Source organism: Dicentrarchus labrax, unplaced genomic scaffold (assembly GCF_905237075.1).
Source record: "Dicentrarchus labrax unplaced genomic scaffold, dlabrax2021, whole genome shotgun sequence".
Taxonomy (NCBI): Eukaryota; Metazoa; Chordata; class Actinopteri; family Moronidae; genus Dicentrarchus; species Dicentrarchus labrax.
The window spans coordinates 18,456,039-18,473,275 of record NW_026136706.1 but is presented as its reverse complement, the minus strand read 5'-3'; the positions used below and the strand labels follow the sequence as shown (position 1 = coordinate 18,473,275).

General features: G+C 39.7%; 1 protein-coding gene across 3 annotated transcripts in view; it reads right to left on the bottom strand.

Moving 5' to 3' along the window:
• col4a2 (collagen, type IV, alpha 2) overlaps positions 1 to 17,237 on the bottom strand; it is a 66,647-nt gene that overhangs the window by 46,976 nt on the left and 2,434 nt on the right. The window lies entirely within an intron of this gene.

The following is a 17,237-nucleotide window of genomic DNA, read 5'->3' as shown; positions in this document are numbered from 1 at the left end:
ACATGGTCAAAGAAAGCATTCTCACAAACGGGGTTTCCCAACCCGCGGGTCAGAGGTGTCAGGACCCTAGCTAGCTGAGATAGCTGGAAACCCTAACTAAGACAGAATGAAGTCTTGGAGAACTTTTGTGTTTGTGTGGTGTTGAAATGAAATGAAAATCACATGCAAAATCCAAGTTGAACCCTTTTTGCCTTTTCAGATCTTCTGCCACGACCACATTTCTTACTCATCAGAAGCAGAAGCAAAACAATTTGAAGTGTTGACAAAACTGTAGACACAACATAGCATATTGAGTGCCACACCTTAACTCTCAATGCTGCAAAACAGACACATTTCAAGATATTAGCTCCAAAAGTCATTTCTGGAATTAACATATCCACATGTTCCTCATGTTCTTTTAATAGATTTGTGGGTTAATCAGCGACTGTTCAGACCCTCCAGCACTCTTTCTGTGCGTGTTCAAATGCATGAGCGGAAACTTCTGGATAGTTCACCTTTTTTTTCCGCTGAACTTTTCACAATGGTGCCTGAGATTGAATAGTAATGAAATACACACACACACTGCAGATAGTGTTTATTCAATTCCTTCAGTGGCCTTTCAATGATCATGTATGAGTGAAACTTTGACTACAGACATGGAGAGGGGCTCCATGTGCTGGTTATGACGTCTCTCTTTTGTGTCTGCCCACGTCCTCCACCTACACAGCCATACCATACCAAATGCCTCAATACCCTCCCCTCTCCCTTGTTAAAAAAAAAAAAAAAATTAAAATGGCCACTTTATGCCCACAGTGGCAACAAAACAGCAGATCAAGAATCAGAAAAATTCTCCCTCCTCACTTTGACAGTAGATCCCAGCGGTCTCTGTCTCACAATGGCCACATTGAGACCCTCCTCACACACAAAGACCTTCTTTTACTATAGAGACGCCATCCTTTAATGATCCCCTATCTACACAACACAAAAGACCCTCTTCCTCTCTCTTATGGAATGCACAAGGCGGCATTTCTTGTTTAACCATCAGTGGATCTGAGGGGTTCCTTTCAAACCGTTGTTTGATATGGCGTCTACATGCTGTGATGGGTTTAATTTAGCCTGCGTGCTATGGTGGCTATGGCACACTCACTCTGTCCACAAACAACATCTTTTTAACTTATTTCCCTAGTTCTGAACTGATAAGTTGAAAGATGATATATTCCAGCCAAGCTTCCCTTGCAGGGGGAATACCTTTACAATACTTTTAGTTTCAGGAAGGGGGGCAGAAACAGAAGGTCATATCATCCCAATAAGGATGTAACAGAGTCACGGCATGACCTTTCTTCACATTGAGGTGGAAGTCCAACACACAGACAATAGACTGCGTCATCTCCGGACAGACACACAAAAGAATGGCTCCCATAAAGGCAATAAAGGCAACTGCATATTATGAAGCAGCGCACCAACAACTTTACTGGTTACAGGCTCAAAATAGCTGATGGCTGTTTCAGCAGAGGACAATAGGATTATGCTACAGTATCCTGTTTTTTTCCCCACCCACTATCACAATGACTGTTTATCAAAATCACCTTTTCCATACTTACTGCACGATACACCTTGGAAAAAAAACTGGATGATAATGTGTTGCTCTGTGCAACAAAGCTCAGAAAAAGGTGAATAATGGTGAAATGATGAAATTGACTGACTTGCCTAATACACCAACCAGTGTCTATGTAACAAGTGAATTTCCCCAGTGTGGGATCAATAAACTCTATCTTCTCTTATCTTATCTTACCTATCACATTTGTTCGGTTCATTTGATGCAGACCAAGGAAAATACATTGTTGCCTTTTCGTTTTGGTCATTTTGTGACTTATTACAAACAACTTCAGGAAATCACTGTCCAGTGACTGACAGAAAGTCATTTATTTATCTGTATGTGTTTATTCATCTTCTCGACTGATCTCAAAAGGAAATAATGCATAGTACAGACTGCAACTGGACCTCTATATCATTAAAAGAACAGCACTGCACTCCTAGCAAATTCTTACACAAAAAGCATCAAAATCAAAGCAGCAGAACCAGATATATCGCCTGGCATTACCCACAGTGCAACTCCACCACTGACAGTTTGGTTTGGCATTCATGCTGGCAGCAACTAATGAAGCTTTCTTTTTCAAACTTGTATTTTTCATTCCCAACTAATACTGACTCAAGTGACATCCCTTGAGGTTATTTATCAAACATGTGACATATAGAGCCACAAAAGCCAAATGCCAAAATATACAGAGTAGGATAGAAGCTTAGCAACCGCCTAAACAAACTGAAACAAACATGCCAACTAACCACACCATAATCTGATTAACTGGTGGGCTGGTATTATAGCTGTCAATGAACTTTGTTGTGGACCAAATAAAAGCACCAAGACCGCTTGAAAATGTGGATCTCATTTCACTACCAAGCTGATTCATTTGTGGTGTGAACGCAAACCAGAGCCACAACAGGATTTTGTGACAGTAGATAAGTGATTTTGGCATCAATTCAAAAGTTAAATGAATAAATTCATCAAATAAATACACATATCCACATATATAAAGCGAACAAAACCACAAGTGTACCAGTGAGGGTAAGTTCACAGACGGAAAAGAGGTCAGTGAGTGCTTTTTTACCCTTTACAATATTAGATCAAAAACTAGTTGCCATAACATACTGAACAATGCAACCACCTAAACACCACAGTGTGGGGTCCTGCAGACTGTTACATATAAATCTGACACCAATGTACCTGAATGGTATACCAGACTCAATATTTCATCTGTGAGCCAAAGAGACACACAAAGTAGCAGAAGATAGCTACGTGTCCGCTGGTGAATGTTCATTTCCGCCATTTTTATATAAAGAACCCATTAATACATTTTATAATAGTCCAGAAAGTTTTTAAGTATAAATGAGAACTCATTCTAATGCCTTTGTTATGAGAACTGTCAGACAACAGTGTATATGATATGAAACAATGGTCATAAACCAGGTCAACTCCTTGGATCCGGTTTGCTGTGATTGTTCATCTGTGGCTTCTCGTTTACAGTACGGCTCTCCAGTGTTGATCATCTTTTATGTCCTGTGAACTACCTTCACAGATCTGGGGGTTCCGCTGCGGTCATCTGCTCTACTTCCAAATTGCAGTCACGTACATAGACATAAACACGCTTTCCACAAAAAAATACCCTCTCCTCTTCATATACAAATTAACCTGCACGTTTGTGTGCACCACTCAGACCACACACGCACGTCAAAGGAGAAATAAAAGATAGATTACAAAAACAAAGTAACAACAGCCAAAACAAATTCTACTCCTCTCATGCCAAGTTCCTCCGTTTTAAAATGTGTGTACATGAGTTTATTCATTATTATAAGCAGAGCTACAAAATGAAAATAAGTGTTAATGTGAAAAACAATACCCCTTAAAGAAACACTCCAACACTTGTTAGAGTTCAGGGAGTTCAGCCCATCCACAGTGCTCTGCCCTATGCCCAGACCCTGTGTGGAAAATCCCTCCCATTCCAACGTTCCTCTACCTGCCTCTCTCCTAACTACATATTTCCACCCTGTGTGAGTGTATCTGTAGGGGCATCTACTGTATATGCAAGACATTAACATTCAGTATTTTCCATCAACATGCTTCCTAATTGATGTGCTGCGTACAGATAACCTAGAGTTCTCAGATGTGGTCGGATTAATGCCTTTCCTAATGAGGAATGTTGTTTTTGTTGCCTCCCTGTTCTTTATGGCTTCACTGGTGCCTCACTCTGAATGTGCACCGACTTTTTTAATATACAGTAAATGCAATAAAACCAGCTGGGTCAACAGCACTCTTTCTCACGCTCAGTTTCTTTCTTACTCTCTTTTTTATTAATGCTAATAAAAATCTGGTTCAATATTTTTTTCTTCTAAAACAGTATAATTTATTGGCTACTGGTGCTTGAATATGCAGTTTTTATGCAATAGCACACAGTGAAGTGACAGTAATGAGACAATAATAGATAAGCTGGAAACATCCATTGGCAACCATTACTGTCCATAACTTTCTGGGTCTGACTTGTATAAGGGCGTCTTACCAAAGTAAAATGGAGCTGTGACAACTGATACAAACTATGTCGTCTTGCAGATAGTAAGAATAATGTTTCTTATATTTCCAGTTCCAGTTTAACTGCATTTAAGTGAATAGTTCAACAGTTTGGGAAATACACTTAATTTCTTTCTTACCAAACATTGGAAAAAAGATCATTACCACTCCCATGTCTGTACACTAAATATGAAGCTACTGTCAGCAGCCAGTTATCTTAGATAAGGATAAAGACTGGAAACAGGGGGAAACAACATTTCACACTAATTAACAGTTTATATCTTATTTGTTTAATAAGTGTACAAACAACAACATGAGGTATTACAAAGGATTATGTGCTGGACTATTTCTTGACTGGGAGCAGTAACTTCCTGGAGTGCCCGCCCTCCCAATATATGATTTAAATGTCAGTTAATAAGAGATGAGTATTTTCCTTCCTTTTGCCTTACAGATAGTATTTTCTTTACTCTTGTGCATTGGTGTCTAGCTTAATTGCTTATTTTTTTACTTTATAAAATGGCAAAAAAAAATTGTGAAGAAAGCTCATCACAAGTTCCCAGAGTTCAAAGAGATATTTTAAAATAGTGTGTTTTGACAATCAACAGTCCAAAACCTAAAGGAATTCATTTATCATGTTTGAGAAGTTGGAGCATGTTAATGATTTGTGCTAGCTATCAAACTGATTTATATTCTATGAGAAACTAATTGACTAATCATTTCAGCACTAGTCTCCAGTATTTTATACTACTGCCATCATCCAGCATATTCATACATGGGGATGGCTGGTTTGTGTAGATTGTCTGTGGTCAGCCTGAGTCACCATGGTCGTGGTTTATCCACGTACAGAGTAGGTTTACCGCAGACCACTTCCCAACACTTCATGTCAATGTCAAACACAGCCAAAATCAACACAGGATCTCAGCCACAAGAACAGGATGATAACAAGACCAAAACAGAAAAAAAATGCAGACATAATAAACTGAACGCAAATTATAAATACAGATCCAGAGGAACAATTTTGAGGGGGAACAAAGAAGGCAAATTATGGCTTTGGCCTTCAGCTAGAGTCTGCTAAACTCATGAGGCCTAAAACATGAGGATCAAGGGAAGATTGATGGTATTTCAGAGCAATCAGGAACTTGAATGATCACTACAATAATTAGACAAAACGGACATATAATCACTACATGCTTGAACCAGTGCTACCTACAGAGACGGAGAGAGAGAGAGAAACAGAGCAATTTCATGCAAAATAACCTTTAAAGGTTATAAGTTAATGCTGCTCAGTACATAAAACAACCATCAAAGGAATCCAGAAAATGCATCATTTAACCTCTCTACTATGAAATGAAACAGCAAACATGGCAACACATGCACACAGAGCAAAAGAGAAGGAGACAGATGGTAGTCTATGATGTTGACACACAGCTGTACATTCCACATCTCCTCCGGTTAGTAACTCACTAAACATCCTATGATCCCTACAGATTATTAACATACTGAAAAATGTCATTTAGAAATGTGTGCAATGAATGGATAGATGGATGACCTTGACTTAAAGGAGAATTCTTAAAGTGATGGAGAACATTTCAGGGAAAGTCAGTAAATTTCCTCATAAACCTTCTTTCGTTTACCAAATGTAGTAATGTAAAGGATACTATTTCAGATTTTCTGTTGTTTAAACATCCAGGCGTCAACAGATCAACCTTGGTGCCACAGAAAGGTCTCGTAGCAGCCATCACTCTGAACCTCAGGTGATGGATAATGACAAGCTGCCTCTCTGAGATGGTTTCTCAGTTTTCACACATGAAACGACACAATGAAGCATAAACAGTGTTTGTGTGAGACCCCCCCCCTTCGTGTTTAAGGTATAAAATGAACAGAGATCACAGACTACTACAGGTCAGGATGAGTGTTTGATCTGGGATTTGTGGTGACACGGTTTGTACCCTTCACTAACTCACACTGTGGGGGGGACAACACAGATGAAATCGAGCAGCGAGATGTAAAATATAACTCTTAAGTCTACTAGAGTCAACAGAAACCAAATCCCACTACAAGGAAACATGTGACCGTAAGTGGTTGATGAGTGGTTTGGTTTGGCAGTGGTTGTTGCTCATCCTTAATGAAGGATCTGACCTGTAGCCTTTCCACTTTGACCTTGGCCAAGAGGAATGTCTGATCCCACTATTCAAATTTGCGGATGCCAATTTCCTTCTACAACCACTTATCTGATGTAATGAACCCTGAGAAGGCAGCTGCCATCGCCACCCAGCTTCAAAAGACATAAGTAAATTACTAATTAACTTCTGGAGTAACTCACATTATAATTACAATCCCAGGTTCATTTGTGGTTTTCAGAGCACTGCAATTGTGTCATTCCTTGACAAACCCCTTAAATTTAAGAGAGACCTTTCATTTTCTCAACTTTTCTCACAGGTTTTATCATTGAAATGACACCATACTGCAGAGCAGATGGAGGAAAGTTACAGTACTAATTTGCAGATACCCGTCTTTACATCTAGTGTTTAGTGTGTCTGACATCATCTAGTTTAGCTGCATTTCTAACTAAAGTGTAACTTGTTGGGGCTTGTTGCAGCTACATGTTGATCTGAACCTGATGAATCTGTTAGAAAGAGCACATGTTCAGTTGGACTGCAGATAAATTGGCAGCAAAACCCAATGTATTATAAAGTCTGCCCCAAACAAGTGATTCATAAGCACTATCTCAGAAAATGGTAATTGAAATAATAGCCAACTATTAAAGCCAACTATGTGACTAACTGCTTAGAAAATCATTTAGAAATATCAGTACAATAATATACAGTTTGTTTTATCATTTATATCACAGTTTGAACTGGAGGACACAACAGTGTAGTTTAAGGGGCCCTGCTAGACATCAGGCAGGTTTAAATGCATTTAAACCACAGCTAAGCTAAAAGCAAACTGCCCAAGTGTATCCTCGAGACATGACAGACATGTTTGAATATTTTCAGCCTGTTCTCATTTCAAGGGCATCAAATACAGACGGTTTGTCACGCCCTTCCCCTCTCCTTACAGACAAACAAGGTACCTGTCAGTTTGAGATGCAGCAGGCTGTCATCTAACTTCAGTGCAACCAATGTGTGTAAGGTTACATAGTGTAAAGAGCAAGAAAGGTGGATGTGGTGAATGAATGGGTCAAACAAACGGGAGACCTCGGTTCGTTTCCCGTGTGAAACCAAAAGTCACTTATAGTTTTTTGCTTCAGAACATTACGTATGCAACTTGCTGCCACAGTATGGCAACGTAACTTCCGTCACATAACAGACTTATTTTAATCTAAATCATGATGTTCTTTTAAACCAAGTAGTTTTGTTGCCTAAAGCAAACTGTGACTGTTCTACAACGTTAATGTCCTGATTAAGTGGGAGTGTGCGTGTGTGTACATTCATACATATATCAAACCATCTGTTGCTGTTATCACATGTTAAGGTAACAGCTGCCCCTTTTCACTCTAATGATGTGGATATCAAAGAGAAAGTGCAAACTCGTTGAATTTGAAACACCTGGCCACATTAAACGAGAAACTCTGAGAAGGATCTGTGATAGAAACATGCTGTGTGATATTTCTTGATGGATATCTGCACTATATCTCAATGTCAGGGTGAGCCTGATCCTCTGTTGGGTTTGATACTCCTTTTGCCAGTTGGGAATTGTCTCTGTGAGGGATTCCCTGTAAGGCTTGAGCTACAATCAGGATCAAGAGGTAACCAGATTGAAATACCTCAACAACTATTTGATGAATTGCAGTGAAATTTTATAGGGTCAAATTACTTTCTTCACTGTAGGGTTTTTATATTGTTCCAAGTCTTTTCCCTTCAATTCCAAGAGAGATTACAACACTTTGATCTGGTTTGACGTCATCTAGCCAACAGTGATAGTTCAAGGCCTGTTCACCGTGAACGATCTTGAACAATATCTGAACGATTTCACCACACTGTTTGCAGCCTCCCTGTAGCCTCAGTGAATCCAGTAACATAAGGAGGAATTTTGGTGAGGACATTCTTGTTTTGCTGAATGAAAAGGGGAAAGAACCATGTCCAAATGACCCCTGTGACTGTGGGTGGGAAGGTATAAACATAAAACCGCAAATGTCTCTGAGTGTGTGTGTGTGTAAGCGCAAACACACAAGAGTTGGTGACCAAGTCATGCTGGTCATTGTTGAAGTCTGGCTGTGTGACTCACACGTGGGCTGCTTCCGTCACAATATAAGTCAGGAAAATTGCGACTGATACAGCAGAATACATGGAAATTCTTCATCGGCATTCAATTCAACTATTCATTTATTTTATACACCTTAAACACAGGGGTTCCTCTTGTATTTTCTTTCAGACTGCTCCATATTTTCCCCATTTTTTATAAACTTTAAAATAGCTTAAAAAGTAGGCCAGCATGTCAAAAGGGAGCGTTTATACTTTGTGTGCAGCTTCACTTTCCGGTAATAGTTCCACATAGAATTGAATCAAATAATCAGATTCCAACTATAAAACAAACCCACTCACAAAAACAGTCATAAACATGCACACACACATATATACATACAGAGGCCGGAAAGGCAAAACATCAAACATAACTATGTTTGTGTTGGCGTAGTCTTTATTACTGAGGCATGTCTTGATATAAAGCCAGATGTCCCAGGGGCCTCTATTATGGTGATTAGGGACATTCTCGTGCCGGCCATAATGGATCTCACTGACTGTGTATTTGATATAAAGTACAGCTTGTCTGCACCATTGCTTCTTCACAGCTAATCTTGCTTCCCGCTACACCACCATGGACTTCCTGTTGGAGTGCTGCAGTCTCTGTGTGCACTCATAAAAACAGCCCAAGACATTTTTACAAATGGAAAATCAAAAGGAAACATAGGCAATGTGTAGGTGATGAAAGAGTTACAAAGTAGAGCATGGGCCACAGATTTATGGAGAAGAATGAAAGAGAAAGGAGACAGACACTAAAAACACAGGTGATGATATGACTCATGATTTCTTAAAACAAATCTTAAAGCAGGTTTCACTGACTGTATGTATGTAGGTATGGTCTGTATTTTATTCAAAAATGTTATTTCTGAACAGCAATTTGAGGAATATTTCACTTATTCTGTATATCGACTGTGTATCAACTTGTTAGAAGTGAAATCATTGCACAATTATCTCATGATGTTCTTGTCTACACTTACAGAGCAGAATGGCTTGTTAAGACACTATTTTATATGTATCTTGCAGTCTGAATGGAGGGCAAAATCATCTGCCATTGTAAAGTAACCCAGCCTTTGCCTGTTGAGCCTTTTCACCACTAAAGTTAACAAGGACATAAATCGTGGGCTGGATTTGAAAGGTAACAACTGTCCTATTTCAACTATCGCTCTACACACATTATATTCTGACCCTTTTTGTACCAACTTCTTATTGTGTCTTTTTTCATTAAGAGACTGCTTTTATCACACTGAATGGTTGTTGTATCTATACTAATTGAAACAAAGTAGTGAAAGGGATCTGCAGAGACAGAGGGACAGGGTAACTCTGCTAAGAGTAGGACGTGACTTTGAAGGAGAACATGAACTAGAGCAGAGGGACCTGAGGGAAGCAGAGCAGAGCAGAAACTCCCACTGTGCTCCTCTGGCTGGGCTCCAGTGTAAACACAGCTCTGGTTTCTGCCCTGGACCTGACACAGCTGGACCTTCCCTCTCCTTAACTGGCCCCAGGTTACACAGAGTCTCAACTCCATTTCCCAGTGGGTCACACTTCTAATCAATGCTTCCTGCTATAGTCTGAGCTAAATAGAGGTGGGATTAGGCTCGTTTCTGTTCTGGACCTTCGTGCTAACCTGTCAGACCTCGTTATGTTGATGCTCACCTCTCTAATCAGATGATCAATTATATCCAGATGGGAGGATCCATTCAGTAACAACCTGAGACGGCTGAGAACAGCCATGTTTGTTGTTTTATGTCTAATTATGAGTTGTCAATGTCCTCACAAGGAATCCAAATATGAGCAAAATGAGGACCCACAGGGGTTAAAGATAAAAGTTATAGTTGGGTTTAATTTAGTTATTCATGTTAGTGCAGTGGGTCTCAACCTTTTTGGTGACAAGAATCCCCAAATTGATACACATTAGTTATTCCATAACTGTCTATACTGTAGATCGGCAGATTATCATTGTCATTCTTATATTGGGCTAACTTCTAGTCAATTAAATATAATAATGAAAGATTGGATGATACCACAGTAACAGAAACAAGAATAAACATCTAAAGCCATGCTAGCGGCTCTGTGAGGATGTACTCAAATTAGTTCTTTGTGCTAAATGCTAACATCAGCATGCTAACAATGACATTGCTTAACATGCTGATGTTAAGCAGGCTTAATGTTTACCATCTTAGTTACATGTGTTGAACAAATCTAAATTTTAATGGAGCCAAATGAAAAGTAAACGGATCCGAAAAGTTACTGCAAAATCCAAATTTCATTGCAACCCATCCAAAACCACAAATTTAAGCCTCATGGTGGCGCTAGATAAAAAGTCTGAGGTTATTCAAAGTAATTAGCTTCATCTTCTGGCTGCCATGGATATCTGTTCAAAATATTTTATAATAGCTACTCAAATATTACTGTCTGCACTAAAGTGGTGACTGGCTGATAGTGCCAACCCTCTTCTAAAAAAAGAAGAAAAAGACAGACAGGAGAGACGAGAGAGAGACGGAGAGAGAGGAGAAATAGGACACGGTCATGTTATCACAAAGTGCGCATTTAACTTTGTTAACATTCTTCCCATGACAAGAAATAATTCAGTCTAATCAATTAGACCACAGCTGTGATGGAAATGAATGGCCTATGTCTCCAGTCTACAAGAAAAAATGTGTAAAGCACGACAGTGAGATCATGGCCATGTTCTTACTTGATTAGATATCACAGATGTGACATTATGGAGGGTCTACATACCACAGTCTGCACATCAGTACATCACTAAAAGACAACAACTCATAAATGAAATTCAAACAAATGACTCCACAAATTCTATCACTACGTGGGCACCTGCTGAACCAAACATAATCTAACAGGCCTTGAGTAATTTTGTGAGAACAGAGTATGGTCTTTGTGTAAACACAGCTGAAACAATCCTTCCATCTGAGCTCACTGAGAAAACTCACCTCTACTGAGGAGAGACAGACGACCAGAGACGCACGTGTAGGAGGAGGACACCAAGGGGAGGGGGAGGAAAAATGAAGGAGACAATATGAGAGAGGAAGAATAAAAGAGAGGGAGGACAGACCGTCTGCCAAGTGTCCCATTCAGAGATAGATTGAGAGAGAGTGAGGGGACAGAAGACAGCGGCGATAGAGACCAGGGGCAAGAATGAGGCTATAAAAGGAAGTGAGGGACGGAGCTGTACAGAGAGACCGAAGCCTGAGAGGACTGGGAGGGCCAAGAATTTGGAATTCTTTCAGCACAGTCTGATGGGACCCCTGTGTCCCACCGTTAATCACTGTGAGATGGAGTAAGGGCAAAGGACAAGGGGCGGATATACAGTATATACAGTATACAGGGATTTTCCAGAGATGACGTCCACAATGAATTTGAACTTCAAGTCAAATAAAAGTCAGCTTAAACTGCTGGAGTTTCATATCAAACACGACGGCACATATAAACAACTCATTCCAATCAGGCGTGATGACATCTTGTACAAATGTATGGGACATACACATTAAGTGTTTCCAAGATGGCAGTACATGAGGAGAAGAGAGTGGGCAATGTGGAGACAATCAATGATGTACATTTTCATTAAAACCAATAAGGAAACTGTTCATTGATAAAATGACCAGATGGAAATGACTAAACCAGTAAAACCTTTCATCACACTGACACAGAAATCATGAAAAAATCCAACAAACAAAATACTGTAGTATTTTCCATAATGGCCTATATATACATTTATATGATTGTTTAAATCAGTTTTAAAGTTTCAACTTCTCAGTTGTGAGCAATTTGATGACATCACCTTGTGCTTAGTATATTGGAATGGGTTTTTATATTTTTTCTGACATTTTATAGATGATTTTGTAATTGCTTATTTGAGGAAATAACTGGCAGATTTATCAGTGATGAATGTTGTTAGTTGCAGCCACTGAGAGATAAACAGTGAGGCATAATCTGATACTGTATTATCTGATTATATATAGTTTAGATACTGCAAGGCATAATCATTGACAGTAGACAGTAGGTACATTGGAGTCTGTGTGCGTGTGTACAGTATGTATTGCCTTAGACTGGGAAGGAAAATGAAGCATGAACACTGATTATCTACCATCAAACCACTGGTATTCCTCCCTCTGTGTTAACTTAGACATTGAACTTCTTCTTTAACATATTTTCACATCATTATAACACCCAAATAATAAAATAAGAATAGGTTTAAATGTTGTTATGCCAACAAAACGTCTGATGGAGACAGACTCATTAGAAGCTGGCTGTATACAAGGAAGGACTGTAAAGGTACAATAATGTGATCTAAGGCAGTACATTGACGTAAAGGACATCAATGTTTAGAGATGGGAATACTGTAAATGTAGATTATATCTACTTTATAAATGGGTCTATGGGATTCATGTATTTAAAATTGAGCGTTTAGACTAAACATAAAGCGTGTGAACACTGGTATCTGATTCATGATCAGATTCAAAACCAATTTCAGATTAATGAGATTAATTTAACATCTACTGTAAAACATTAAATAAGCTCACCGCATGAAAATGACTCAAATAAAACAAACAAGACCGCCATCATCCCCTTACATATCACATATACATTCCCTTCCCTGTTTCACATGGTGCTTCATGTACAGTATGAACCAGACCGAGTTTACACTGTGAATATACAACTCAGTAAAGACTCTCTGGTGCAGTCGAACTATGTGGGTGTAGTAGGGTTGTAAAGAAACTCTGACACATTTAACTCCACCCCGTTTCCTCTTTCCTGTTTAGAGAGCATCCCTGGATAATCTATTTTTCTCTTGACACAATTCTGCTCTCAGGATGTTTCCCATAAAACTGAACTTTACTAAGCCCACAGATAAACACAGCCCACACTCTCAGCACGTGCGAGAAAGAAAATTAGCCACACATCCTGCCAATGAGGGTGAACAAATTGGCCCACTAATTCAAGACATCTTTCAGTGCCCCACAAGAAACTCCAAACAAATCTCATGCAGATTTACTGACCTTCTAATCCTCTCTCACTCTGCCTACAACAGTGTTCATGACTGTACATGCATGTTTGTGTAAGGAGGCAGTTTGTACACCAATGAAGGCAAACATTCAAGCTCACCAGGCTTTTCCTTGCCGTCACAATGCTGAACCACAGAGACTAATAAAATAATCACCACCACAAGGTCACGTTTCACCAGAGAAAATGCTCTTGAGTTAACAATACTTAAGCAAACAAAAGACACACATACTGTACATCCATTGAGCACGCATGCACGTGTCCAAAGAACAAACGCAGAGAGGTCAGAGGTTTGTCTCTGAGGTGAGGGCAACACTTCAGTGAAAAATGCACCTTAGCTTCAACCTCACCACACACACATCCATGCTTGCACACACCAGTGACAGGGAAACCCCACACATGGGCTTCTGTTCTGAGGCTGTGGCTTCCTGCAGCACGGTACAATGGGCTCTTCCCCTGATTGTTACAGCCAGGCACTCTCTATATCACAGCCACTATTTTGGCAGGGGATGTGCTGGCCATTTTTCTATCCTTATCACAGGCAGACATCTTCCCCTTGGCCCGGACACATGCCTTCCTCCCCCATAAAACAATCACATTTGAGAGGTCAGTCACGTGTCTGCTTTCCATCCTTTCCATCAGGTGACCCCATGATGCATCACTTGTTCACATTTAGAAGCAGGCTTATGCTTTTAACCTGTCCCAGGTGAATTACACAGCTGTGTAGCTAATGTCAACTACATTTCCATCATTTGCATCTTTTTCCTATTTTCCTATGGATATTCACAACATAGTAGGTTTGATTTGGTTTGACCGCGTGGTTGCAAAATCAACCAGGCCAAAAAGGCACATGCAGAAACAACATTTATCACAATCATCCACTCAACTGAAAGGAGGGTAATTGTTAAAGCAGATGTTGCTGCTGGGCTTCCAGGTACTATAGGAATCTGCAGCCAAAAAGGTCTCTTTTCACAGTTACAAATTCCCACAACTCAGACATACTCTGCTAGCATCATCCCCTCATTCCACTGTGCTCAAACACATCTTGAAATATATTCTCAGAAAAAAAGAGAATCAAAGCCTCTCAGAGGGTTCTATACAAAACATCCTGTTAACATTACTGCCTCAAGAGCCTTCCTTCCTCCGCCAATGGACACTGATAAACGGCATCTGTGTGCATGGTTCATGTGTGAAGAGGGGGTGTACACGCATCCATGCGTAGAACTACATTTTTGCTCTCATGAACCTAGTGGCTCCCTTTTCCCACTTAATTCTGGCACCTCCATGTAGAATGAACAGCAGGAAATCCAGATTATAGGATCCTCTGATGTACCATAGGAACTGTCCCCAAGGCTCCTTAGAGTGGAAGCAGGTATGACCAACAAAGCTGATTTTAAGGGTTCAGTATGCATCAAACAAACCAGTTCAAACGTCGTTCAAACACTAAAGGCAAAGATTCGTATAACTATTCTGCATGGCCACACTTTTTTATTATATTTTCTGACATTTCATAGACAAAACCTGGAAAAAAACAGAAAAGATAATTGTCAGATTGATCTATAATAGAAGTAATTGTTAGTTGCAGCACTTGTGGGCGAGCTTTTCGTTCATTTTGGTTCCAAAAATTGTTGGACACGCCATCCCCCAATTACAGCATCAAAAACATGTCGAGAGAGGGGGTTTCAGATGCTGTTTGATGATCGGGCAAGTACTTTAAAACATATTGATTAATTTAAGGTGGGGATATTGTCGAAATTAACTAGCTCGTGTTTGTATCTGTTCTAGTGGCATGAAAATCCGGCCATCGTAGAGTGGGGGGGAAACAAAAAGGAAAGTTCAAATAGGGATAACGGTGCATAACTTGTGGACAGTTCCTCCTTGTAGGCTTTCATATTGTTGCACTTGGTTGTACATATGAAAAGTGGTAGAAATAATTTTGTGCTTAAAAAAAGAGGGTTTCAGATACTGTTCAACAATCCAGTAAGCATTTTGAAGCACACTGAGGCCTTCATGGCCCTAGTACACTCTGTTAGAACTACATGACCGATGGTCCAACAGCTTTGGAAACTCTCTCCTCCTACACCTTTCTGACATTGGAATTGGAGAGTATATGTCTGACAATTTCTGTAACTTTCCAAAGCTAAAAAACTGACCGACATTCACCTACTTCATGCCGTGATTGTCCAGCTGTGCAGAGGTGAGAAAAGACCCAGGGTTTGAATTTCTCACTATTAATGCTTTCCAGGAGAGATTTTTCTGGAAATGTGCGCCACTATCTCCGTATTTAAATGATTATCTCCCCTCTGTCCATAATGGCCAACTTTTCATCCCTCCTTCAAGCGTGGCCGTTCGGAACAAGCATAAACTCAGTTGCCTTCCGCTGTGGTTTGAAAACATGCAATACTTTTCTATCATAACTTGACCCTTAGTCCTATTTACAGAGACTCTTGCAACATCACACCCCATGTAATCACTTGTTTACGATGGGAGAGGAATGTGAAAATTAGAACAAATTAAATTCCACATGCAAAATATCTTGAGAAATATATTTTCCTAAGGTAGGGAAATTCCAAATGTAAAACGTCATGTGGAGATGGATGGTGGGAAACAACTGTACAACACACAAGCTGGGGTCTGGTTCAAAGAACTGAAACAGTCCCGTGGGTCAGATTTAGAGCTGATATTAAACAGAAACATATTTTCTGAGGTGCAGTTGAGATTAAAAAATTGTGTGTCGGACAGGAGTATTCAGAGAGTGATGTTTGATTGGTTACGGCTTCCTTCAACTGTCTCATTACCTACAGCTCATAACTGCTGAAATCGTCTCCTTATGATCCTTTCAACTCTAATGTAAAACTCTAATGTAAAAAATCCAGATGCTGGTTGTACTTCACCCAGAAACTGAAGCTATTTTGTTTTAACTCAAGCTATTTGTATAGTTAATGTGAGCTGTTTCTGCATTTGACAGTTTACTTGCCTGCACTGAACACATAGACAGTGCCAAACTAAAATTAGACCGCTGTCTTCCAGCATCACCGCCTTGGAGCGAAGCTGCACAATAAACAGAGGAGCTGAGCTGTGTCACACGCTTTTAATCGTGGTCTGACCTAATCTGATAAAAGCAAGAGACAACGAGCCTTTTCATCACACCCGACAAAATAATTTTTTATCTGAGAGCCTTGAGTATGATATTAAAAATCTGACAGAACCACTGACCATCTGACATCCAGCACAAGCTTAACAAGCAGAAAAAAAAAACAAACTCACATGCTGCACGTTCACAAACACACATGGTTCCAGCATCATGTGTGCATTTTCCTTTAATTAACCCCAATACATGAGCTTGATAAAAGGAAAAATAAAGTAGGCCATGCAAAGTCAGTAGGTCTGGATGAGACAGAATAGAAAGTAACTCACAAAGGACCATTTTTGTGGGCTGTTACTCTGGCCCAGACAAACATTACAATCGTTTAACGAAACATCTGCATTCTGTCTTTCACTTAAACTTTAATGAGTAGTTAGTTTATAGGAGTACAGCAAAATCCAAGTGAGGGTGTTTATGCATGTGGGTATGTGAGAAAAACAACAAATCCTTTTACAAGAACAGGAAGGTTTTTACCAGAGCGGGAACAGGGTGACAAAAAACACATGGAGCAAGCAAAGACTTTGTTATGCACATTTTCAATTTTGTGCATAAAAACAGAGTGACAACGCCAGAAATAAGAAGAAAAGTAAAAATATCAAAAAAAGGTTTTATGCCCGCCTGTTGATGTTGGCAAATCAAGCAAGAGCAAAAAGTGACCAAGTGCAATGGAAAACAGATTTAAAGAATGAATCATGAAAGCATCTGACTTAGACGTCCACTGAAGCGTCCCATG